This window comes from Bubalus kerabau, chromosome 5 (genome assembly GCF_029407905.1).
Source record: "Bubalus kerabau isolate K-KA32 ecotype Philippines breed swamp buffalo chromosome 5, PCC_UOA_SB_1v2, whole genome shotgun sequence".
Classification (NCBI taxonomy): Eukaryota; Metazoa; Chordata; class Mammalia; order Artiodactyla; family Bovidae; genus Bubalus; species Bubalus kerabau.
The window spans coordinates 117662574-117687987 of NC_073628.1; the positions used below are offsets into that span (position 1 = coordinate 117662574).

At 45.5% G+C, this 25414-nt stretch overlaps 1 protein-coding gene and 1 long non-coding RNA gene across 2 annotated transcripts in view; both read left to right on the forward strand.

The window, feature by feature from the left end:
- Positions 1 to 25414, forward strand: part of CACNA1E (calcium voltage-gated channel subunit alpha1 E) — a 329827-nt gene that overhangs the window by 110688 nt on the left and 193725 nt on the right. The window lies entirely within an intron of this gene.
- On the forward strand, positions 1137 to 24643 carry LOC129653314 (uncharacterized). Its single transcript, XR_008715058.1, has 2 exons — positions 1137 to 1361; positions 24457 to 24643. It is a non-coding gene; the product is annotated as an uncharacterized LOC129653314 (long non-coding RNA).

Here is a 25414-nt window from a genome sequence, read left to right on the forward strand (position 1 = left end):
CTGGGTTTTGGCGAGAAGAGGAGAGTCTCCCTCATTCTCAGAAGTCCTTTGGTCCTATAACTCGCTTTTAAGTTGCCTTCTCCCACCTGCATATAGTTAATAGTTTCTGAATAGTTAACAGCTACTCACTTTTTACCCCGTTGGCATTTAGCTTATGTGTGTTATGCATAAGCATGTTGAAAGAATAAAACCATATCCGAGGGTTGGTGGAAAACTGCCATCTTCAGCTTCCTGAAGCTTCTCTGATTTTATGGTATCTACAGAGAATGTGTTTGGTGCTGACTTCCATGTGACTGGGGAATGTGTCTACTCATCTCTGCTTTAGTTTTCATCACCACCTCCTCCACATGCCCTGGGAACAGAACATACTCAAAACTCATTTGACAAATAGGGGCCAGGAACCTACCACCATCTTCTGATGTCAGAGTGATAAGGTGTACCAATTAACCTAGGATAAGGTATCCAGTAGGTAAGATTTGTGGATTTCTGTAACCAGTAAGTCATGCTCTGGAATAGGCTGTTTTTCTCTCTGCATCCTTGTCTGCATGACGCTGTTCCCGTGTCCTTGCAGGAGTCTGAGACCCAATGCAGATGACACCTGGAATCTGACATCGGTGTCTGTTCACATATAACTTGTATGATACACAAAAGGATTGATAAGTGTATCCTGGAAGTTAGTCTTTCTCTGTCCCATGCAGGCTGAGGGGTGAAGTAGATTGGGAAGAAGATGAAGAATTGAGTTGGGACATGAATGAGGAATTTGCGATGCTTAAATGGTGGTGTAAGGAGAGAGTTGGATAAACGAATTTAGGGTAGAAGCCTAGACTGGAGATATAAATTGGGAGTTTTCAGTGAATAGATGGTATTTAAAGCCCTAAGACTGGATAAACCATCAAGGAAGGGAATATCTAACCATAGGGAAGAGGGTCCAGAACTGAGTTCCAGTGTTGAGATGTGGGTGAGTTAAGGAGTTATCAGCAAGAAGACTGAGAAGTTGCAGTGAAGGGGGTCGGGGAGGGATGGTGTCCTGGAGGCCAAGGGAGAAGATTGTTGCAGAGAGGAGGAAGTAGCAGTGATCAGCTGAGTCCAATGATGCCTAGGGATGGGTTAAGTAAATACTAAGAATTAATCATCAGAGGGTAGGAGAGGGCAGTGGGAGGGGCAAAAGCCTGATTGGGGAAGGTTTAAGAGAAGGTTGGAGATATGGCCATACTCGTTGTGGTGAGTTTTGTTGAAAGAGGAGCAGAGAAAACAGGAAAGGTAGATGAAATACCATTTGCTTTCTTATGAGAATGAATCTTTCAAGATGAAAATCATTGCTGGTGGAGAGAGAGGACAGTTGGAGCAGTCTTCTAAAGTAGGTGAGAGGGGGTGGGCTCCTAGCCTGGCAGAGCCCAGGTGGCTTGGCGCCCAACTTTAGGGTTCATCGATAGTCCTAGGAGGGAGGCTGCAGAGGCTGGGATGTGGGTAGGGTGGCAGGAGCTCGTGGAAATTCTCCTATTGTTTCTATTTTCTCAGTGAAATTGGAAGCCAGGTCATTTAGCAGAGGGTGGGAGAAGGGAAATGCTGGAAGTTTGATGGAAGGTGGAAATAGTTTTCCAGAGAATGAAGAAATGAGTGGAGTTGGGATGTAACTGCTGGGCTGCATTCGGGACCCACTTGGGGTTTGTGTTGCTGGGGTAAAGGTGAGACCAGTGAATGTGCTGTGTTTTCCTCTGGTCACATTTGGCCCCTGAGGTTCAGGCAGGAAGTAGGTACGGAGCTGGAAGTAGGACAGAGCTGTGGTTTTGCCAGGTGAGCCTAATGAAATGAGCATTAGGAGACTGACCTTAGCAGAGCAGTGAAATTTGACCTGGGTAGGAAGGAAAGAGAAGGGGGTGACAGAGGATGAGATGGTTGGATGGTGTTACCCACTCGGTGGACACGAGTTTTTGCAAGCTCCAGGAGATAGTGGAGGACAGAGAAGCCTGGCGAGCGTGCTGCAGTCCATGGGGTCTCAAAGAATCCGACACGACTGAGTGAACAACAACAAAGAAAGGAAGGAGGTGGGGGAGAGACAGTGAAAAGGGAGTAAATGTATTATAGGCCCTTTTTCAAATGTTACTCTGGAATCTGCTGGATAAATTCAGTGTGTGGAATGAGTTGAGAAGCCTGCCTCATTGCATGGAGGAAGTAGGAAGTGAGTTTTAAAGCCAAATGTTCTGATTTCTAATTTGGTGCTTGAACTGCCCCCAATAGAGGGAGAGTGAGGGCGGGAGGGAAGGGTGTGTGTGCACACACACGTGCAGAGGAAGCTGTGACCAGAAGGCGTGGTTCACCTCATGGGCCCTCCCAGACTTCGCTCCTGGGCGCCTGGCCCCGCTTCAGCCCAGTTCAGAGCGTGGACTTGGGGAACTTTTGGGGACTGAAACCTACCAGGCCCGGCCCCCTTCCTCACTTGCATTGTACTCCGTCATCTTGTTTTCCTCCTCGGAGTGTCTCTTTTTTAAAAAAACACATTTATGTTTGTAGCTTCTGCTGCTGCCTTTGGCAGCCTGCTCTCGTTTGAATCACTTGTCCTCTCTCTAAACCCTGCAATGCCTTCCGCCTGCGTCCTGCCCGCTGGGCCAGAGTCCAGGGTCCACTATTTCCAGTCCTTGGCTCCCTCTGTGGGGGGAGGGAACCAAAAAAACCCCGTGATTTTTCTTTCTCCCTTGCACATATTTCCATCCATAGCTGCTTCCATCCTGAAATTATTCCCACTGTTTCCTATCCATTTTTATTTCTTAATAATTTGTCAAACCAGAGATGTCCTTCTGTTTGAGATTGATTCCAAATATGCTAAGTTTGCCTCCTGATCGGGCGCCTGGATTTCACACCACTCACCAGGCCAGTCTCCAGATCTTTTGTCTCCGCGGCCCCATTAGGCTGGCTCAGGGCTCTTGGCCTTTCTTTTAGCCCACTCTAATACACAGTTTAATTTCTGATCCCTGGCCAGAGGCCTCAGGTGCCTGGTGTGTCATGCAGCCTTAGGCTATGATCTCTCTGTTCTGAGGCGACCCCATGCCTGAGGACTAAGGGGCACAAATTAACTGGGGTGGTGCCTTGGTGACTCAGTGGCTGTTTCAGGTACTTTCCACTGGATCCCCCTTGGAGGCCAAATCCTTAATGGAATCCCAGCTAGACAGGGGTGGCACAGGGCCAGCCTCTGGCACTAGGCAAGCCAAAATGGCCTGTCTTCATTTTTCCCTCAATTTATCATTCTCTAGAAAAGTATTTATTGAGGACTTTCTTTCAGTGCCCCTCAGAGTGTGGTCCATCTTAGAATCGGCTGAGGGGCAATTAATATAATTACAGATTCCTGGGCTCTGCCTGGATCTAACGACTCGGCAGCTGCAGAGGCAGGAGGAAGGAATATGTATTTTTCACATGCTCCCTTGTGATTCTGAGGCTGCAGTGAAGTTTGAGAATGACAGTTCCGTGTGACAGTGATAACTCGGCCTGGGGAGGGTGTGAGGTGGTCTGCATAGCGGGGGCTTACTGAAGAGAAGCCTTCAGCCTGTCTCGCCCACTACGTGCATTTCCATGAGGTCCTACTTTAATCAATATTTGTCTAATACAAACGAACTAACACACAGTGGGCTCTCAGGAAAGAGGACAAGCACCACTGGCACTTCCTTTCTCCTGAGGACACTTTAGAGTTTCCCTGGTGGCTCAGTGGTAGAGAATCCACCTGCCAAGCAGACGACTCAGGCTCAGTCACTGAGTAGGGAAGATCCCCTGCAGAAGGAAATGGCAACCCACTCCAGTATTCTTGCCTGGAAAATCCCATGAGCAGAGGAGCCCTGATGGGCTACAGTCCATCACAGAGACTCAGGCATCACTTAGCAGCTGAGTGCACATGCATGTGAGGGCACTTTGCTGGCTGCCCTCCTCCCATGTGTGCTGGTCTCCTCCTCCCTCTCCCCTCCCTAGGCCTCTGCCCTTGGCCAGAATCAGGAACTTGTTAGCTGAGATGTGTAGGTGGACTCTGGTGGCTTCACAGAATTGTCTCATTTTGTTTTTAAAATACCTTAAAATTTTTTTTTTAATAGTTGAAGTATAGTTGATTTACAGTATCTCAGGTATACAGCAAACTGATTCAGTTATACATATATATCCTTTTTAATTATAGGTTAGATATAGCTTCCTGTGCTATCCAGTAGATCCTTGTTGTTTGTTTTTTATATAGTAGTGTGTATCTCTTATTCCCAGATTTCTAATTTATCTCTCCCCTGCTTTCCCCTTTGGTAACTGTAAGTTTGTTTTCTGTGAGTCTGTTTTGCATGTAAGTTCATTTTTATCAATTATTTATATTCCACATATAGGTGATGTGATATATAATATTTGTCTTTTTCTCAGTCTGACTTTACTTAGTATGATAATCTCTTAATGTGGTAATCTCTGCTGCTGCTGCTAAGTCACCTCAGTTGTGTCCGACTCTGTGCAACCCCATAGACAGCAGCCCATCAGGCTCCCCCGTCCCTGGTGTTCTCCAGACAAGACCACTGGAGTGGGTTGCCATTTCCTTCTCCAATGCATGAAAGTGAAAAGTGAAAGTGAAGTCGCTCAGTTGTGTCTGACCCTCAGCGACCCCATGGACTGTAGCATTCCAGGCTCCTCCGTCCATGGGATTTTCCAGGCAAGAGTACTGGAGTGGGGTGCCATTGCCTTCTCCCGTGGTAATCTCTAGGTTCATTCCCAAAAAAGTCTGTCACTATTTGCACTGTTTCCCCATCTATTTGCCATGAAGTGATGGGACCAGATGCCATGATCTTAGTTTTCTGAATGTTGAGTTTTAAGCCGAATTTTTCACTCTCCTCTTTCACTTTCATCAAGAGTCTCTTTCATTCTTATTCACTTTCTGCCATAAGGGTGGTGTCATCTACATATCTGAGGTTATTGATTTATCTCCTGGCAATCTTGATTCCAGCTTGTACTTCATCCAGCCCAGTGTTTCTCATGATATAGTCTACATATAAGTTAAATAAGCAGGGTGACAGTATACAGCCTTGACATACTCCTTTCCCTATTTGGAACCAGTCTCTTCTGTGTCCAGTTCTAACTGTTGCTTCCTGACCTGCATATAGATTTCTCAAGAGGCAGGTCAGGTGGTCTGGTATTCCCATCTCTTTCAGAATTTTCCACAGTTTGTTGTGATCCGCACAGTCAAAGGCTTTGGCATAGTCAATAAAGCATAAGTAGATATTTTTCTGGAACTCTCTTGCTTTTTTGATGATCCAGCAGATGTTGGCAATTTGCAGCCATGAAATTAAAAGATGCTTGCTCCTTGGAAGAAAAGTTATGACCAACCTAGACAGCATATTAAAAAGCAGAGACATTACTTTGCCAACAAAGGTCCATCTAGTCAAATTATGGTTTTTCCAGTAGTCATGTATAGATGTGAGAGTTGGACCATAAAGAAGGCTGAGTGCTGAAGAATTGATGCTTTTGAACTGTGGTGTTGGAGAAGACTCTTGAGAGTCCCTTAGACTGCAAGGAGATCCAACCAGTCCATCCTAAAGGAAATCAGTCCTGAATATTCATTGGAAGAACTGATGCTGAAGCTGAAACTCCAATACTTTGGCCACCTGATGCGAAGAACTGACTCATTTGAAAAGACCCTGATGCTGGGAAAGATTGAAGGCAGGAGTAGAGGGGGGATGACAGAGGATGAAATGGTTGGATGGCATCAGCGACTCAATGGACATGAGTTTGAGTAAACCCCAGGAGTTGGTGATGGACAGGGAGGCCTGGTGCGCTGCAGTCCATGGGGTCGCAGAGTCATACACGACTGAGCAACTGAACTGAACTAGGTTCATCCATGTTGCTGCAAATGGCACTATTTCATCCTTTGTTATGGCCGAGTCATATTCCATTATGTATGTATGTGTGTGTGTGTGTGTGTGTGTTACACCGCATTGTCTTTATCCATTCATCAGATGAAGTATACTTAGTTTGCTTCCGTGTCTTGGCTATTGTAAATAGTGCTGCTGTGAATATTGAGGTGCGTGTATCTTTTTGAATTAGAGTTTTTGTTTTTTTCTGGAAGTGGAATTGCTAGATCATATGGTAATTCTATTTTTAGTTGTTTAAGAAGCCTCCATACTGTTCTCCATATTGGCTTCACCAATTTGCATTCCCACCAACAGTGTAGGAGGGTTCCTTTTTCTCTGCACCTTCTCCAGCATTTGTTATTTGTAAACTTTTGATGATAGCCATTCTGACCAGTGTGAGGTGGTCAAATCATTGTAGTTTTGATCGGCATTTATCTAATAATTAGTGATGTTGAGCATCTTTTCACGTGCCTGTTGACCATCCATATGTCTTTGGAGAAATGTCTATCTAGATCTTCTGTCCATTTTTTGATTAAGTTTTTTTTTTTTATATTGAGCTGTATAAGCTGTGTGCTTTAACAACTAACCCCTTGTCAATTGCATCATTTACAGATATTTTTTCCCATTCCATATATTGTCTTTCATTTTGTTTTCAGTTAAAATATATCTTTTAACAGTCATGCTTCCTTGAATCCAAGATATATACTATTGATTAGAAGATCTACTAAAAACTTAATAATAGTTTTTAAAGGGGGGGGAACCCCTACTACATTCTATATGTTACATGTTCATATATTTAGAGTTGTAAACCCTTGTCTGTGAAGAAAGGTATATCTTCAAATTAAGGAAGTATAAAATCACACACACACAAAGCTAAAAAAAGCATAATCAGTGTGCTTGAGACCAAATGTTCATTCTTGGAGACTACCTGTGGACACCTGGCTTATTTGTACAGACCCTGGAGGAAAGCTGTCTTTGCCATCTCTGTGTTTGTTTGAACTTCGTGTAAATGCACTGTTGATTAGAAGGCTTGTAGTTCTGTGTTAGTCTTTTTAAAAAATTCAAGTCTGAGCTTGTTTGCTTACAGAAAGGGATATAAGTGAGCACGCTATTCCTTTTATGTATGATTCAGGATTTTCTCAGTCCTGTGAAACTAAAACAAAATATGGAAATAAACTGGATACCAAAGCTGATTCGAGACTGCAGCACTCATCCTCACCCGAGCTTCAGGACTCGTCTTCCCCAAAACCACCTCATGTTTTGAGTGAATGATTCAGCATTACATATATGTTTTATATTATAAATACATATGTATTAAGTTGCAAAAATATATTTATGCCAAAGTGGTCCTCTCTGTGATTTCTGCATTGATGTTCTGATGTAGATCTTGTTTGACGGAATGTCTGTTAATAGACGTGGTGTAACAGTGGTTATGAATCCGGTCCCACCTTTACTACCTGTGGGACCTGGGCAACTTTTCTGTAATGTGAGGGTAATTATGTTACCCCCATAGTAGAATTGTAGGAAGAATTAAAGGAGGTAACTTGGGTAAAACCCTTGGCATGTGCCTAGCACATAAGAAGCACTAGCGGTGTTAAATAATTATTTAGAACATCTTGGACAGACCACTCATATGGGGAAGACAAGCAGAGTGTCTTCTTCCACTGTCCACCCGCTCTACAGATCTGCTTCTCACTGACTGGTCCCTTCCCGTCTTTTAGTCTAGCCACTTAATATCTGTCATGTGCCTCTCTGCCAATAATACGTTCACATTCTTTGAAATTAGTTTTTCCTCCAAAATGTTGGCCACCTCCCCCACAGAACCTTCTCTGACTATCCCTGAAAACTCAAAAGATGAGAGGTCTTTTTTCTAAGCCCTCACCCTTGACCTGAATGTCAGTAGCATTCATTTGGTGCTTTTTGAAGACGCCCGCATCAGAAGTTGTCTTTTAGGTGCCTCTGCCCCTTTTCCCTTTTGAAAGGCCCATTCTGTCTTCTGGCAACAACCACAGTTCGTGAAATTTCACAGACGTGAAATTCAGTAAATACCCATCGACAGGCTCATTTCACAGGGAAGCTCTGTGATCTCACCCAGGGCACATGGGCTTCCAGACCACCGGGCTGTCAGCATATGCAGCATGAGGTCTGTGTTCAGATGAGGGAGCTGCTGTCGGGAGGGACGCCACTAATGCTGGGCAGTCCGCTGTCACTGCTGGGCTCCAGCTCAGCGCCCTGTTCCCTTCTCCGGTGACAGGTAGCAATACACACACAAACCAACGAGTGAGAAGCAGGGGGACTGTACTAATTTATTGGAATGTTTACTCAGGGTTGGTGTGTAATTAGTAGTTAATTTCTGTGACACAGTTGGCCTTCCTGGCTTGGAACCTGGCTCTGAAATGCCCTTAAAGAAACCCAGACCTAAGAGATGGCAATCTGAGAGATGGTTAGGATTTGGGAACAGAACGAACAGAAAGTATGCCCTGTTTTCTGTGATGAAATGTGACCAGTAACAGCCCCCAAATTGAAGACTCCCTGTACACACATACACACACACACACACGCAAGCACGCACCATTTCTGGGATCATTTTCTGCTGTTGAATCCACTTGTTACAAAGTCTGTTTTTCACTTTTGTGAACATCAGCTTGTTTGATCCTTACACTGAGGATAGGGGGACAGCCACTGGACCCCTTCCTGCCATGAGCCCTGTGATTGAAGTCAGAACACTCATGTCTCTTTGTAACGTCAGCTAGATGAATAAACAAATGTGTTAGTCTTTTTATTAGTAATATGCGGCTAATACCTACCACCAGCTGTCCCTAACCTTGAGTCTTATAGCAATTATATGAGATGAAACATAGGAAGTGCTTTGAAAAAGACCCTCATTCTTTGCTTCTTTTAAATGCCTTTTTGCTTATAAGACTTGTATACATATAAACTTGATTTTGCTAAGTGAGCTTTTTCTTTTTTTTTTTTCGCTCATTCAAAGAGAGTATCTGGTTGCTGTCAGGGGCATGTAAGGCAAATTTTCCCACCAAGTTTCTTGTTCCTTAGCTTTCATTAGCTCTGTGTATTGGGAGCTCTCACGACCTTTGCTTTTTGTTTCAAAGTACAGTGTTTATATTATGTCCATGTTGAAAAACATACATATATTTGATGCTAAAATGGCTTCTGAACACATCTTAAGTTCATTCCAGTTCTTAATAACTTGAATTACCTCTGGATAACTGGCAAAATGCTGATGTTAAAGCTGCCCTTGAATTCAAACACAGTTACTTTGGGACCTTCTGCGCTTCGTGTGAGGGCAGGCCTGACTTTTATATCCAGCGGTGATCCTACATGGGCTGGGACTGAGCCCTTGATAAAGTTTTTTACCACTGTGGCATAATGAGAAAATAATAGCAATATAGTTTTTTTTGAAACTAAATTTGTTCAACTTAAAAGTGAATTTTCAAAGTTAATGTCTTTTCTTGACAGAAGAAAAATTTAACAACCCCATAGCAAGCCCGTATTCTTTTCTACTTGCTTTGTGAAAATTCTCTGATCTGTAAAAGCTGACAAAAAACTATGGTAATATAGATTTTATCTATATAATAGATTAATCTATTAATATAATTACATTGACATAAATAATTTACTTGTGAATGTACAATATTGCTATTAGCAGCTTGGCATGTGAGTTTTCTTTTTCCGTTCTGGTGACAATGAGCTTTTTACATTAACCTTAATAGGAATTAGTAGTTGCTTTTGTGACTTGTCATCAAAGAATGAATGCTTTAGAAACCCAATTAGATCGACACAGCAAATGCCATAAGGAATAGGTATCCAATGTTCAACACTGGATTGTACTCAGAAGATCTGGGTTCAAGTGTGGCTTTATTTTCTGTCAACTCTCCCCCTCCCCCGCATCATGATCTTAGGCAAGTCACATGACCTCAGTGAGACGCCTTTTCCTGTTCTGTTAAATTGGAACACTCAGTTCATTTTATAGTTGTAAGAATTAAATCAGAATGTATGTGTGAAAGGGCTTTGTGCACTGAGATATGCTTTATAAATTTAAGGTATTGTTAAAATACTTCAAGGTTATGAACAGTGATGTTTAGAAGATTTCTATTATTGAGCTTCACAATGCAGATTTTTCACATATCATTTTTAAATGTGTTTTGACAGATATGGTCAATGGGATCCCTTGGAAGTAAGGCAGAATATATATTCAAAATATTGTTAGAATCTTTCTCTTTTGTGCACAAAGCGTCATGGTACCATGACCTTTTCTGACTGTTTTCTTGATGATGTAAAACAGAGCCACCGTTCCCTGAGTCATTTGTATGAAAAGAGCAGATGTCTAGATAAAGCAGGAAAGAAAGGGAGTGTGGGAGTGTGAGTCCTTTCCTGAGGGATCCCACTTTGATCTGAATGGCTGAGGTGTGCTGCCACCTGCCTAAGGGGGGCCGGGGAAGCGCTGCTCCTCACAGCTGTGCCACTGAAATCAGACAGACCGCCCTTCCTGGTTTGGAAGGAAAGGCAGGACTCAAAGGGCAGCAGGGACTTGCGCATCCAGGTGATCACGCCTCCCTCACTGCCAGTGGTGATCACATTCAAGTTCTGGGCAGCACGTGTCCTCCAAACCCAGGTGGGGCTGGGGTCGTCAGCCAGGCTGGCTGTCACAGTCTGCCTTTCTCACAGGGCTTCCAATTGGGGACTTGCTCCTCTCTCCACCTCCCCCCCCACTTCCCGAGGTCTCCCACTCTCCTCTCTTCTGTGACAAGTCCCCCTTCCTTAGCAGGTGGCCTCGGAGTGGCATGACACAACCCCTCAGGGAGCATGCCACCAGAGCGGGTTGGGAAGAGCAGAGAGGCCCCCATGGCTAGCTGAATCACCAGACTGGGCATCGGGGCTCCAGTGTTGGGACTCCTGACCCCGCGGTCTCGGTGGGCCGGCAGTCTTGGTCCGCCCTCCAGCCTCAGTCTCCCTGGGAGCATGAACCTTGCCTGTCATTCCGTGCTCCTAGAAGCAGCTGTTACTGTCGGCCCGCTCAGCCTGGGAAAGGTTACCGCGGAGAGTAATCTCCCGTATTTGGTCTGTGTGCATGTGTGTGACCGATCGAGAAGGGAGGGTGCGTGCCTCTCTTTTGTACCCAAGTTATTTATTGCATTTGTCTTACGACTTCCATTTAGAGCTAAATAAACTGCAAAGTAGGTTATTTAAGCTGGATCTTGGATGTCTTCAGCAAGTGGGGAAGTGGGCGGTGAGGAGGAAGAGTGATGGAAGGCTGGGCAGAGGAGATTCAAAGAAAGGGGCCGAGAGGAACCAGACGTGGCTTTCTCCGCTTTTCAGATGGGTGAGGCATGGGTGTGCTGTGTCTTGTCCGCGGGGTGCCCTTTTGCCGGAGGACTTTGAAACGCTTTCTCTGTCTCAGGCATTTGGGAAGCAGCCTCCTGGGGACATAAAAATCTTGAGTTACCATTTATGGATAAAAAATGTAAGACATGCCCTGCACTTTGCACGAAGTCTGCTGTGATCTTACCCCACCTGGAAAGATAGCACCCCACCTCTTCACCTACCTGACCTAATCACATCTCTTCCCTATGTGCCCTGATCTTAAGCAGCCTCATAGAAGGGAGATGCATAAGGGAGAACATGTCCTTAGAACATATTATAGCCACTGAATCTAAATGAGGTCTCAGGGGGTCTCATCTCCACAGAGCAGTGTCCCTCCCGCCAGCACGTGCCTGTCTGTGTGCCTGTCAAGCTCCCAACACCCTGCAGGCCCGGGGAGTTCTGTGTCATTTCCAGAGACTCTTGGTCGATCAAAATCACTCATGAATTCTCTTTTGCGGAGATTTGATAAAGGGTCTTTTCTTGAGTACCAGAAGTACTGTACATAATTCATAACATGAAACGAAATGAAGTAGAAAGAGCGAGAAAAGATAATAACTGGGGAATTAAAAGTTTTCAGCTTTGTTACAAGCTGGGAGAATGAGTCAGCAGCACATATGTCTTGAAGGAAAGCGTTGCACAGAGCTAGGTTTGGGGTGGGGGCCCAGGGGTTCCGAGATGGAGGAAGAAGGCTGCCCAGGACTCAGAAGGAGGGGGTGTGGAGGAGGTGGGTGAGGGGTAAGGAGGAAAGGGGCAGATTGTGAGTGGGGGCGAATTCCAGCCCTGCCCTGCCTCTTCCCCTCGCCTCTAAGGAAGGAGATATCCTGGGGCCTTAATCATCTCCCTATCTCTCATTCCTCTCCTGGTTTAATTAAATTCCTGTTCTAATTTGGAAGAGCTTGCATATCCTTTTCTGCTGTAACAACAAATCTCTTTTATGAGACCCACCCGGCACTTGGGAGCTGTGACCTCTGTGGGGACTTGATCCTCTGTGGCTTTTGTGGTCTTGGTCAGCTCAGTGATGAGCAGAGGTTGGCTTGACAGAAGGGGGTTATCTTGCTGTTGTCAGTCATCTTGTTTCCCGTGGCCACAGTCTGTGCCACATCCCCTGACACCACCTGGAGTGAAACCTCTCCTCCCATCCGTATGTCTTGACATCTTCCTCATTCCTTACTTTTACTCTTGAAGGACAAAACACACTTTGTTGGAATCTCTGGATACTCATCCATCAGCCTCTGGTGAATTTCCCTTGTAGTTCAGTTGGTAAAGAATCTGCCTGCAGTGCAGGAGACCCGGGTTTGATTCCTGGATTGGAAAGATCTCCTGGAGAAGGCAATGGCTACCAACTCCAGTATTCTTGCCTGGAGAATCCCATGGCAGAGGAGCCTGGTGGGCTACAGTCCGTGGGGTCGCAAGAATGGGACACAACTTAGAGACTTAAACTACCACTGGACACTCAGTAGTGCTGAAAAGAGAGATGAAAAACAAACATGTGGATAAAATGACTAGCTACCAGGACTTCGCTGATGGTCCAGTGGTTAAGAATCTGCCATCTAAAAGTAGGGGGCATGGGTTCGATCCCTGGTCAGGGAGGTAAGATCCCCATGCCTGCCACAGGGTAACTAAGCCCAGGCACTGCAACTACTAACCTTGCAAATACTGATCTCATGTGCCACAACTAAGATCCACTGCAGCCAAATATAAATAAATGAATAAATATTAAAAAAATATATACTAGCTACCATTTATCATATACCTACTGTGTGCCAGGCCCTTTACCTACATTGCCTGTAATTCTTACAGTAGCCTTGAAGTTGACTGATCGTTCTTTGTTTTACAAATGAGGCAGCTGAGACACAGAGAGGTTAAGTGACCTGCCCAGAGCTGTCCAGCTATTCAGGTAGAAAGCCTGGATTGGAACCTAGTGTTACATCACTGGAAAAGCCCACTCTCCACTGTTCCCTGCCACCATCAGTTAGAGCAGGTTGGCAGAGGAGGTGGTGGGTGATTGGACCGTTCAGTTCACCTTAATTTACACAACAGGCTTTAGACAGCCTCCTTATTGCCAGGATGGTAGAAGATAGTGTGCCTGCTTTTGAGGAGCAAAGACAGACCTGTGTTCAGTGGTTGCTCTGATGAAGTGTTATCATTCCTTCCAGTCTTGTCAGCTGAGTGTTGTGGGGGTGTATAGACAGTGGTCATGTTCTGTTTGAGGGCATCAAGAAAGGCTTTGCAGAGAAACCTTGTAGTGGCTTGCTTGGCAAAGGGATTGTTCAGTGGGTTCAAGGGACAGCAGGGAGGCTGGAGCATTTCAGGAGGGCATGGAGGAAGAAGGGATCAGAGAGTCACTGGGACTGGATCCCACTGGGCCCCAGTGGGTTTTATTTCACACTTGATGGGAGGGGTCTTTGAAGTATTTTCAGCCGATGAGTGAGACAATTTGATATTTGTTGAAAGATCACTCTGGCTGCTGTGTGGAGAACTGGCTGTGGTGGGCAGAGGTGGAGGTGTTAGAATGATGGTGAAGTGTTGGATGGTCAAGCTGGTGCTTATCAGATTGGGATGGATTTTGAAGGTAAGAGCTGGCAGTCCTTGCTGATGGGTTGAATGTAAGGTGAGAGAGAAAGGCAGGGACCAGTGATGACTCCTCAGCTATGAATTAGTGAATTAACAGTGATACAGTTTCCTGAGACAGGGAGGCTTAGAGAAGGGGTGGGTTGATTGACCCAGTGTCAAGAGTTCAGCTGGGGGTATGTTAAATTGGAGATGTCTGTTTGATGCATCTTTGGTATCCAAGTTACTGATGTCACGATGAGTGAGTGGTTAGATGCATAAGCCTGGAGCAGAGAGGAGAGGGGCAGAACAGGAGATACTCACTTGAGAAGCATTGACTTATTAATGGTTTTAGAGTTATGGGATTGATTGGCCAATGCCCCACAGGGAGAAGGTATAGCTAGAGAAGAGAATTAAGGACTGAGCTCTGAGGAACTGTAGCTCAACGTGTATTAGCCCAGCAGTGGGCCTATTACTGAGACCTTAAGAACGTCAGGGTTTTCTCTTGGAGCGATTTCTTTTGGAATTTAGCCGAAATTTAATATTATTACTTCTCCTAGGAAGTTACCAGGATAATAGCATGCTCTGGGGCCAGTTTATTGATTATGGCAGGGACTTCTTTACTGTAGGGAAGGCAAACAGGAGTTACCAGGACCAGCCAGTGAGCTGGTATAGGACAGATAACAGTTCCAGGTGTAGAGAAAGCTCTTCAAGTCTGTCCTGGTTTGGTTCTTTTTCCTTTTGTCTGCTCCTCTTTTCCTGTAAAAAGTATGTTTTCCATCAAGATGATGTTGCTTGTAGAGCTGGGTTTTTGTTTCTGTAGCTGAACGCCTTTTCATCCAGCAGACTTTTATTGAGGGCCTACTGTGTGTCACTTCACTGTGTGTTAGACACAGGCCAGGTGCTGGAAGGCTCCCTTTTCCAACACAGGGCTTCCCTGACAGTTTCTTTGCTGCCCTCAGGCATCTGCTCTTTCCCAGTTGGTCTCAGTTTGTTTACACTCATTACTTTATTCACCTGTACATCATTATTCATACCCGTTACATCATTGATTATTAGTTACAGCAGCTACTAAATCTCTTAAGCATTCTTCTGTTTCATTTTTCCTAACACCCCATACTTACTTCAGCGATAATCCCTGTTGGTTCTACAGTCCCTGTTTATCCAGATTCTGATCTCCAGTCCTGACCACACCCTGGCCCAAGCTCCCACATCTCATGTGGAAGTTACTGCAGTGTCTCCCTGAGTGCATCACTGCCCTAGCGCAGGTAAATCAGGGCATGTCTCTCCTGCGAGGAGCCCTCCAGGGGCTCCTCCTCTCTGGCTGAGTGGAAGCCAGAGCTCTTGCAAGGGAGTCACAGGACCCTATACAATCTGCTCCTCTCCTCTTCCACTCTTCCCCCTTCTCCCCCTCCCTCATCTCCTCCAGCCATAGCAGTCTTCTTGCTGCAGACGCGTCGAGCACACACCTGCCTTGGAGCCTGGCCGTTGTGCTGTGTTGCTGAGGTGCCTTCCCCAGAGGTCCCTCCTCGGATCTTTACTCAGTGAGTCTTTTCATGACCATCCTATTTAAGGTTGAATTTTCCCTTCCCGGTAGTCTCTACCTACTCTTCCTGCTTTCTTTCTATCCAGAGAACTTCATCTTTTACCACAGCATGTATTTTTCCCATTTATTTGTCTGAAGACTAACTTACCCATTACAATAAGCCTCAGGAGGCAGGAATTTTGTGTTACTCACTGCTTTGAATAGTTGCTGCTCAGATTGCTGAATGAATAAATGACAGGAGTCCATTATGGAAGGGGGTGTGGTCAGCGCTCTGCATCTGTTACAGTTACTGTTTCCCCTTTGACCATTTCACCAGAACCTCTGCTGACAGGTGGAGTGCTGTTCTGAGAGGGTTGGCTGCCATGAGAGACCTAGTCTGTGGCCGGGAAAGAGCACTCCCATTGCAAAAGCCAACTGGCTGCCACGGGAGAGAGCCATTCGCCCAGGTATCCTCGGTATTATTAGCACTCACCATCCTGTGTTTGAGGTTAGATAAATCCACCAAAGGGCTTATTGAGGGCATATTCACAAAAGCAAGTCCCTCTTTTGATGGCTCACAAGATCTATTTTTATCCATGAAGATAACTGTGGGATCCCTGGCTGGGAGACGGCAGTGGGGGTGGGGGGTGGGTAGAGAGATCAGAATTCCCAAGGGGGTCCTCATGACATCTTCATCCGGGAGCCACAGCAAGCGTCCAGCACCACTGAGCAGAGTTTGACTCTGTGAATGAAGTGACGGTCAGTGACCCTTAAAACTGGGAAGGAAAACCTACTGGCCTTAAGTACTGGGAGACCTCTTGCTTATATCTTTAGGAGTGTTTAGTGTTGTGAAAGGCCAGCGTGAGGCATCACAGCCAACATGTATATAGTATAGATTGTTTGTCAGGCACTGTTCGGTGTACTTTATAGATAGAAATACATTTGATATCCTCAACAAGCCTTTCAGATAGGACTATTAACACCCCCATTTTGCAGTTGAGAAGATCAAGGCCATCTGTTCCCAGAGTCTCTGCCCTTAACCATTTCATTACAGTTGTCTCAAAATAAGTGTGGCTAGTGGGCTGTTTAGGAGAATAGAGAGATTGTTTAATATGCTTACATGTTATGTTTTGATTTGTGATATTGTTGTGGGGAGTAGCTATGTGTGAAAACTGACGTTTTTGTGAGGCATGCATGTGTGAACACTGTAATTACTATTTCCAAGAGAGAACAGATTTTTTTTTTTTTTTAAATTTCACCACTGTGCCTAGCTGGAGACTTTGCTTATGACACATTTTTGTTTTTGAATTTTCATAAGAGAGAATGTTAAAGTAGGGCTGTCCTTTTGATGAAAGTTCTGGAGAGTTTGGGACCCTTGAAGGCTGGTCAGATGCTATTAAGTATTTTTCACCTTTGATCCTCTGTACTAAGGAATTCTTGATTGCCCAGCAAGAATTCCCTGGTGATTCGAGAAGTTAGCTTCCTGTCCTCTCCTGCTTTTGCCTCTGTCTGCCTGGCCTCCATCCCTGGTGATGGATATGTGCTGGCTCCATCATCAGGTGCCCAGGGCCAGAGGGTCGGGTCCAAGGGCACTTCAGGCAGAGAGTGACAATAGAAGACCAGCAACACTTGGTGGATACGAAGTTTGGGGATTGCTGTCCACCCCCCTTCCCCCAACTTTGCCCTGCCCTGTGGGTGACAGATCTAGCCAGCTATTTTTATTCTGGAAGCACTGATTTTAAGAGAATGGCTGTGCCTCTTGTGTTTGCTGGACTCATCCTGGTTTGAAAGGAAGGTCCTTGTGACTTCCATGAGTGGGACCCTATGATGTCCAGCCTTCAAGTCTCATTGCCTTCTGAGCCCTGAGCAGGTGCAGAGTTCCACCTTGACCCTGTCTCAGACCGAGGTCCCATCCGCCCCACCAGAGTGTGGGTCTTTGGGAACCCCACCCCACCTTGGTCAGTCTTCCTTTTGGGGCGGAGTAATCAGGACCCTAAAACCCCACTGCCTTCAACATGACATAAGAACTTCCCACCCATCTTCCAGGCAGGCTTGAGTAACTTCTCTAGCTGAGTGAGCAACCATGGCATTGTTGGGAAGAGGAGCCGAGGTCGGTTGGCTACCCTTTCCTTGGGCTGAGACTGGGAACGGAGAAGGGATGGACCGCTGGGCATGGCCCCGGAGGCAGTAGCTACATCAGACCAGTGGCTTCTCTCTGCACAGCCCTGGCCTCACACTCAGATAGTTAGGCTCTTGATGCCACTTGCTCCTGACACAGGTGAGGCTGCTCCCAAGTCGCTGGAGATGAAATTGGGTCGCCTGTCATGATTCCTGTGGGACGAGGCAGAACTGTGCTTACTACACACCTTGCCCTGCTTTAACCTCCAGCTGGGTCTGGTCTGTCATCCCGGCTGGAGGGAGGCGAGGAGACCTCCCAGGGCCACTCTGGGGTGGGACTTGCCCCTGCCCGCCTCCCTTCACCTAGCGCAGAGTTTCTTAACAGAGTCAGAGTGAATCCTTTCTCTTTATCTAAGTCTAATTTGTTGAACAAGGGGAGGATGGTGATCCTGAACCCCTCCTGGCGTGGGAGAGATGAGAATGGCCCTGTTTGTCATTCTGAGCGTGGAGGAAGGAACAGACAATTATCTGTCTTCTCTTAGAGAGCCGAGAGAGCCTTCTCTCATCCAGCCCTTGTCTGAGGATGGAGCTAAGGAGAGCCGGCTAGAGATGAAGCGAGCGAGGGAGGAAACGGAGGGAAAGGACCTTATTTGAGTGTGTGCGTGCACGCATCGTGTTTGTGGGTTTAACTTAGGAGGCAGTTGGGGGGGGTGAACAGAAATTAGAACAAACAGGAAGAAGGAGGCATAACGTGGACAGGAGGGTGGAGAAGAGGCTGCTGAAGAGGCAGTTGGAAGGAAGAGGTCAGGGAGGGAGTGGGGAATGAGGCAGAAGACAGACGGGGCTGAGACGGGGGAGGCTGCACCGTGTTTCCCAGATGCTGACAACTTGCCCTGGAAGCTAAGGTGATGCCTCAGGCAGCGCTCAAACCACAAGCAAAACACGTGCAGGTGAAGAACCCCTTTTATTGTGTTTTCTTTACATTTTAGAAAGAGGAACAACCACCAAAAAAGAAACACAAGGGGGGAAAAAGAGACAGGGGAAAGAAAATCTGTCATGGAGATATGAAAATTTAATCAACACCCAGTGTTCTTAGCCGTTCAGGAGCAGGCACAGATCTTATTATCTAGGCAGCTATTTCTGTCACCTCTCAGGGCCCCTGGGAGCAGCACCCGTTAGTGCCCGATCCTGGAAGACAGTGCCTGGGGCTCATTGTCCTGGTCTCTGTCATGGGTGGGAGAAGAGATGGTGGTCTTGGGAAACTTCGAGTAGAGAGGGAGGTTGCAGGTTTACCTAAGAGGTATTTATGTACATGGGGATTTTAGTGTAGACTTTCCTCCTGCGGTACTAGATATAAATGTGAGGTCATTTGAGCATTTACAGCCCAATCATATTGCCTTTGGTGTGCAGATATGGACGAGTATATCCCAGTTTGTAGGATGCTCCTTCCGTATGACTTTAAGGCCATCACACCATCCTGTTTCTTTCCATCTTTCTGGTTGCTTCTTTTCCTTTGGGCCCTCATTTCTTCTCACACACTCTTTCCCTAGGGGATATCATTGAAAGTCCCTGGATGATTCTTGATGACTGGAATTTATATTTCTAGCTCAGAACTCTCTTTTGCGCTCCAGGCATATATATCTAATTACCTATTGCCAGCACCATGCTGAAATGGCTTAGATTAACAAGGCTTAAACTGAAGACGTGGTTCCCCCACCCTCCTCTTGTCCCAGTCTCCCCATCCAAGTACCAAAGCCCCACCACCTGTTTAGTGGCACGTGCAAAAGTTTCCTGTCTCCCTCATTTCCTCCCATTTCTTCACCTTCTGTCTCCCATCAAACCCAAGTCAGATGGTTGCTACCCTCCAAACGCATCCCAGTCCTCCATCTCCACGACAGCTCCTCTTGTCCCGCGGCTGTCTTCTTTCCCTGCTGCTGCTGTCCGCTCCTGACGGTCTCCCCAGGTTTTTCTCTTGTGTTTCTTCAGTCTGTTCTCTGCTCCACAGCTGAATGGTGTTGTGTGTGTGTGTGTGTGTGTGTGTGTATTGGCCACATCATATGACATGCAGGATCCTAGTTCCCTGAGCAGGGATTGAACCCATGCCCTCTACATTGGGAGCATGGAGTCTTAACCACTGGACTGCCAGCAAAGTCCCAGAATGATTTTTAAACAATGTGTATGTCCCATAGCACTTTCCTTTCCAAACCTTTTATTTAGTTCCTGTTGCTTTGGAAATAAGACAAAAACCTTTGATGTGATCTGTGAGGCATGTGGCCCCTGCAAGCCTTGGTGGCCCTTACCTTTTGTACTGGGGCCATGCTGGCCTTTGTCAGAATCACACAGCCCCCAGGTGCACCAACCGCAGGACCTTTGGGCGTGCCATTCTGCACATAATGGAATTTCTTCCCTTGGAGCCCCTACCCTTTCTGGTCAACCCCTGCTTGTCTTTTAGATCTCAGTTTAAGGGCTTCCCTGGTGGTTCAGTGGTAAGAAATTTGCCTATAATGCAGGAGACTTGAGTTTGATCTCTGGGTGGGGAAGATCCCCTGGAGAAGGAAATGGCTACCCACTCCAATATTCTTGCCTGAAGAATCCTATGGACAGAGGAACCTGGCGGGTTATAGTCCACTGAGTCGCACAGAATCAGATGACTGAGCATGCGTTCTTCCTCCTGAGTGTAAGTTCCCTGAGAATAGGGCCCTGTCTGTCCTGCTCACTGTGGTGTGTCCAGGATATGGCACCCTGCTGGCCTGGCCCATTATAGAGGCTGAACCAGTGAGTGAATCTGTGTCTGAACACCTCTGTGTCTGGGGCTTTGATTCAAGCTCGAGGCACGGGGAGTGGGAGGTGAGGCAGGACCTTCAGAAAGATGTTACAAAGTGTCCTTGGCCTAAGGCCCCTTCCTGCTTGACCCTAATCTGTTTTACGTTATGTGCTTGCACACATGTGCATATTTCCAAATAGAGGTTATGTACTCCTTGAGGACTGTGCCTTAAACTTAGTGGAAACACTTTCATTGGGTTTTATTTTCTGGAATGTTTTGTCCCTAGATGTGTCTTCCTTCCCTTCCCCATTGGTCTGTACCCCTGGGTTCCCAGTGTGTCCTGTGGTACAAGCCTCTTGCAGTAAGACAACCTAATAGCTGTGTGTTCTCAGCCATGGCTCTTATTCTCTAGAAGATTCAGCTCTCTGCAAAATGCGAATGAGATTATTAATGGTAATAATACCTTGTCTATCTTTCAGGGTTGTTGTGAGGAAAAGATGAGTTCATTTATGTCAAATACTTTGAAAACCATGCAGCTTCTTAAGAGTGTTGGAATTAAGTAAGGACGTTGGGGAGTGATGAGAGATGAGCCATCACTCCTAACTGCAGTGGAAAAGAAGGTTTCTTGGAGGGGTGGGGTTGAGAATGAGCCTGGAAAGATGGTGTTTCAGGCAGGATACTGATAGAAAACAGAAGGTACCTTCAGCTGGAGTTGGAAGAGATTTAATGCAGTATTTAAGAGATGTGGTCAGAGCCAGTGGGTGATATTTAGACCCTGGGGACAGCTTCTGTGAAAGGTCATTTCCACTGCGAGGTCTAGAGGAGCAAGGTGGGGATGGGGGGTGATTGGAGTCCAGTGAGAGCTGGGAGCAGGCAAAGGGGCTACCATCACGGAGGGACCTGGTCCAACCAGAATTGCCACAACAAAGTGCAAGGGAATTGAGAAAAATAGACCACAGCTCTCTCCTCCTGCTGGTGCCTCCTGGGAGAAGTGAGACGGCTAGGGAGCCGGGTAATGAAGTGCAAAGAGGCCAGCTTTCAGGGCACAGAGAAGGGCAGGGGATACACGGGGGTGCTGGTGGTTGTTCAGTCACTAAGTTGTGTCCAACTCTCTGCCACCCCATAGACTGCAGCACGCCAGGCTTCCCTGTCATTCACTATCTCCTGGAGCTTGCTCATGCTCATGTCCTTCGAGTCGGTGATGCCATCCAACCATCTTGTCCTCTGTCATCCTCTTCTCCTCCTGCCTTCAGTCTTTTCCAACATCGGGGTCTTTTCCAATGAGTCAGCTCTTCACATCAAGTGGCCAAAGTATTGGAGCTTCAGCATCAGTCCTTCCAGTGAATAGTCAGGCTTGATTTCCTTTAGGATTGACTGGCTTGATCTCCTTGCCATCCAAGGGACTCTCAAGAGTGTTCTCCAACACCACAGTTCGAAAGCATCAATTCTTCTGCACTCAGCTTTCTTTATGGTCCAACTCTCACATCTGTACATGACTACTGGAAAAACTGTAGCTTTGACTGGACGGGCCTTGAAGGCAAATAGAAAACAACCGGCACAGGTTGTATGATTTGAGAAGACGAGCACAAGGAGCAGCCAAGATGTCCAGGTGAAGGTAATGGTGTAAGAAAAACAAAGCAGAAAGGCTGGAAAATATTTAGGGATCAGCTGAAGGAATCAACAGGAAATATTCAAGAGGTCCATAACATTGACCAAACCACTGTTGATTATTAGGCTTGGAAGGTTGGGTTTTTATCCTGCCAACAAGGGAAGTTATAGAAGATGTTTCAGCAGAGAAGACCCATTGTGAAACCTGAATTTGGATAAATGTTTTAGGCAGAGGTATGTGGTTGGAGGGAAGCCGCGAGTGACTGAAAGGCTGTTGCAAGGGGAGAGGGGGTCTGGACTGAATGGCAACCAAGTGAGAATGTAAAGTGCTGGATGAACACGAGGACCCTTGGGACTGGATGAGACCTGGATCTGGAGGTTGTCACCAGGCATGTCCGCTGGAGACCCGGGGCCCAGAGAGGCCCCCAGTCCTGCCATTTCTGGGCAGGATCCCTTTGCTTCCCCTGGTACCTCCCTCCCCTCTATCTATTCCCACGCCTGGGGTCTTCTCTTCCTTGGGGCATCTCTGCTGCAGTTGACCACTTGCTTGTTTCTGAAGACCTCTTCTACATTCCTGAGTCCCAGTGGTGTGTTCTTGCTGTAAAACTCAGGAATGAGGGACCGAGGTTTCTGAACCTGTAGGGCTCAGGCAGGGGTGTCCCCAACTGGGTTTCAACACTTCAACCACAGCCTGAGGCACTAGCAGCTTTAGCCTCCGAGGAGACCCCAGGGTCTGCAAATGACATTAAGCTTGGGAAGAAGAAATGGAGAGAGGATGTTTTCCTCCCCAGCTTTTTCCTTAGCACTTGAATGAATGAGTGCTTTACCCAGCAGGGCCCCCTCCTGTCTTATCTGCTGCCATTTCTGTGTATAATGCCAGTTCTTATTTAACATCTGCCAAGCACAAAAGGTGCATCAGGGCCACATGGAAACAAAGCTGGCGGTGCCCCTGAGCTTAGACCTGAAATCAGACAAACAAGAAAATAAAGCCTCACCCCAGGAGCTGAGGGTCCTAGGAGAGAGAATGGCCATGGGGCGCACTGGCTTGCTTTCTGGTTGTCTTCCTGCCTCTTCTACTCTCTCTTCCTTTAAAAACTTCTTATTTAAAAGATGTTTGTGATTTTTTTCCCTTTATTTGGGTTTGTTTGGTCAATTATAAGAGAATGGAGGTTAGCTGGGCATTCTTACAGGGGTGGTGTTAAGCAGTAAACAGCCTGGTGTCATAGGGAAGCAAGCCTTAGGAATGAGAGCCCCAAGTGTGGCTGAATATTAGCACATGTTTATGGAATCTAGAACTCATTGTGGTGGGAGGAGCTCTGGGTCAGGGTGGGGAGTCAGTGAGAGATTTGCCTGGTTGCTTGTGTGCAAGTTGTAAGAAAAATTGCTAATGAGCCAATACAAATCATCATCATCATTTATTCATCATGTCATTAAGCACTGTATTTAGCTCCTTTATGCATAATCTTGTTTAATTCTCACAGCAGCTCTATGAGATAGAGTTACTATTAGCTTCAGTTTATAGATGACAAGGCTGAGAGTGAGTAGCTTGCCTAAGATCACACAGCTGCTAAGAGCACAGGTGGATCTCAGACTCAAGGGGGCAAAAACCACGATTGTTGAGGGATTGTTCCACCTGGACATGAGTCCCTGGCAAGAACTCTTAGCTGAGGGGGATGGAATTAGGGAAGTGTTGCCAGGACAGAGCTCATCTCCACCCTTACTCCACCCCTCTCCCGTGTGCTGGAAGCTGGCCCAGACATACCAAGTGTTCATTTGAGGGATGGTCAAGAAAGGCTGGGTAAAGCCCGATCAATATGGTGTGTAGCAGGCACCTTTCTGAACCACAGTGGATCGTCTTAGTCTAAAAGCCATGGTTGTTTGTTCCCCATGTTGTACAAGAAAATGGGGGCAAACCTTTTTGTCTCCAGCACTACAGAGAGGGTCCATGGCCTGTGCAGACTTCATGAAGGCTAGTCCTCTTTGAGTTCCCACACGTAGAACCAGTTGGAAAACTCCAGCCATTCTTCTTATCCCATCCCAAATCGTATACCAGTAACCTTAGCATATAACCTTGAGAAGTCTCCTTCCAAATGCATCTTTGTATAATTGGGGAATCAGCAAAGTGTATGTGAGGAGTTGCTGGGAGATACCCAAGAGCTTATCTTTTTCTACAGCACTTTTCTTTTGATACCTTGCTCGTTCTGTAATAGAGCCAGGCTCAGAGCACAATATTATGCATCTAAGGTTTTTAGGTTTGGCATGCCAAATATTCTTAATCATTCTTTGCAACAGAGTGAAAAATTCTTGATCCATAGTTACAATAATCTACAGTGCCAAGTAAGATACATCCTCATTCACTTCTTGAGTATCCACAAGACTGCCAGATTGACTGGGGAACTTTTCCAACCTTGAAGTCATGAAGATGTTTTCCTGTCTTATTTTCTGGAGGCTTTTTTGGTTTATTTTCCATATTTAGCTTTCATCTCATTCAGAATTGATTTTTAGGTATGTTGTGAGTGGGAGTTGATTCATTTTTTTGCCTATGGACATACAGTTGACCTAGCGCTATTTACTGAAAAGACTATCCTTCCTGGACATGAACTTGAGCAAACTCCAAGAGATAGTCAAGGACAGGGAAGCCTGGCGTGCTGCAGGCCCTGGGATCACAAAGTGTTGGACACTACTTAACAACTGAACAATCCTTACTTTGTTGCTGTTTGTCACTTTTATCATAAATCAAGTGACCATATACCTATGCATTTGTTTCTGGACACTATTCTGTTCCACAGTGTCTCTTTGTTCAAAATACCGGTTTCTTAATAGTTATTGCTTTATAATAAATTTCAGTATGTGGTAATATAATTTCTCCAAATTTGTTCTCTTTTTTTAGGTTTGTCTTAGCTATTTTTTTTTCTTCTAGCATTTCCATATATATTTTAGAATTATCAATTTTCAAAATTTTTTTTTTTTTGCTAAGGTTTTGACTGAGACTGAATTAAGTCTGTAGATTTCTGGGAAGGATTTATATCTTTTTAATACTGAGCTATCTCATTCATGAGCTTAATATTTATTATATCTAATTTTTCTCAGTAATGTTTTATAGTATGTTGTGTCTGATGCACTTTTGTTAAGTAATGTTTTTGATGTTTGGTTTGTAATTGGTATTATTTTTATAATTTGTTCTCTGATATTCTGTTGCTAGTATATCAACATACAAATGAATTTTGTTTATTGAGGTTATGTCCAGCTGTCTTGCAAACTTCACTTTATTTTAATAGTGTATCTGAAGAGCCTTTTGGATTTTCTACATAAATACTCATTTCATCTGCAAATAATGATAGTTTTATTTTTTTCCTTTCTGATCCTTTTACCTTTTGTTTCTTGTCTTACTGTACTGGCTAGGACCTATAGTACAAATAGAAATGATAAAAATGTATTTTTTTTTTTTTTAGTTACAGTCTCAGTGCAAAAGCTTTCAATATTTCCTCATTAAATATGATTGCTGTAGGTTTTTCATATATACCACTTTTCAGCTTTATTCCTAAATTGCTAACGTTTTGTTTTGTTTCTTGTTTTATCATGAACAGAGCTTGAACTTCCTGAACTTCATTT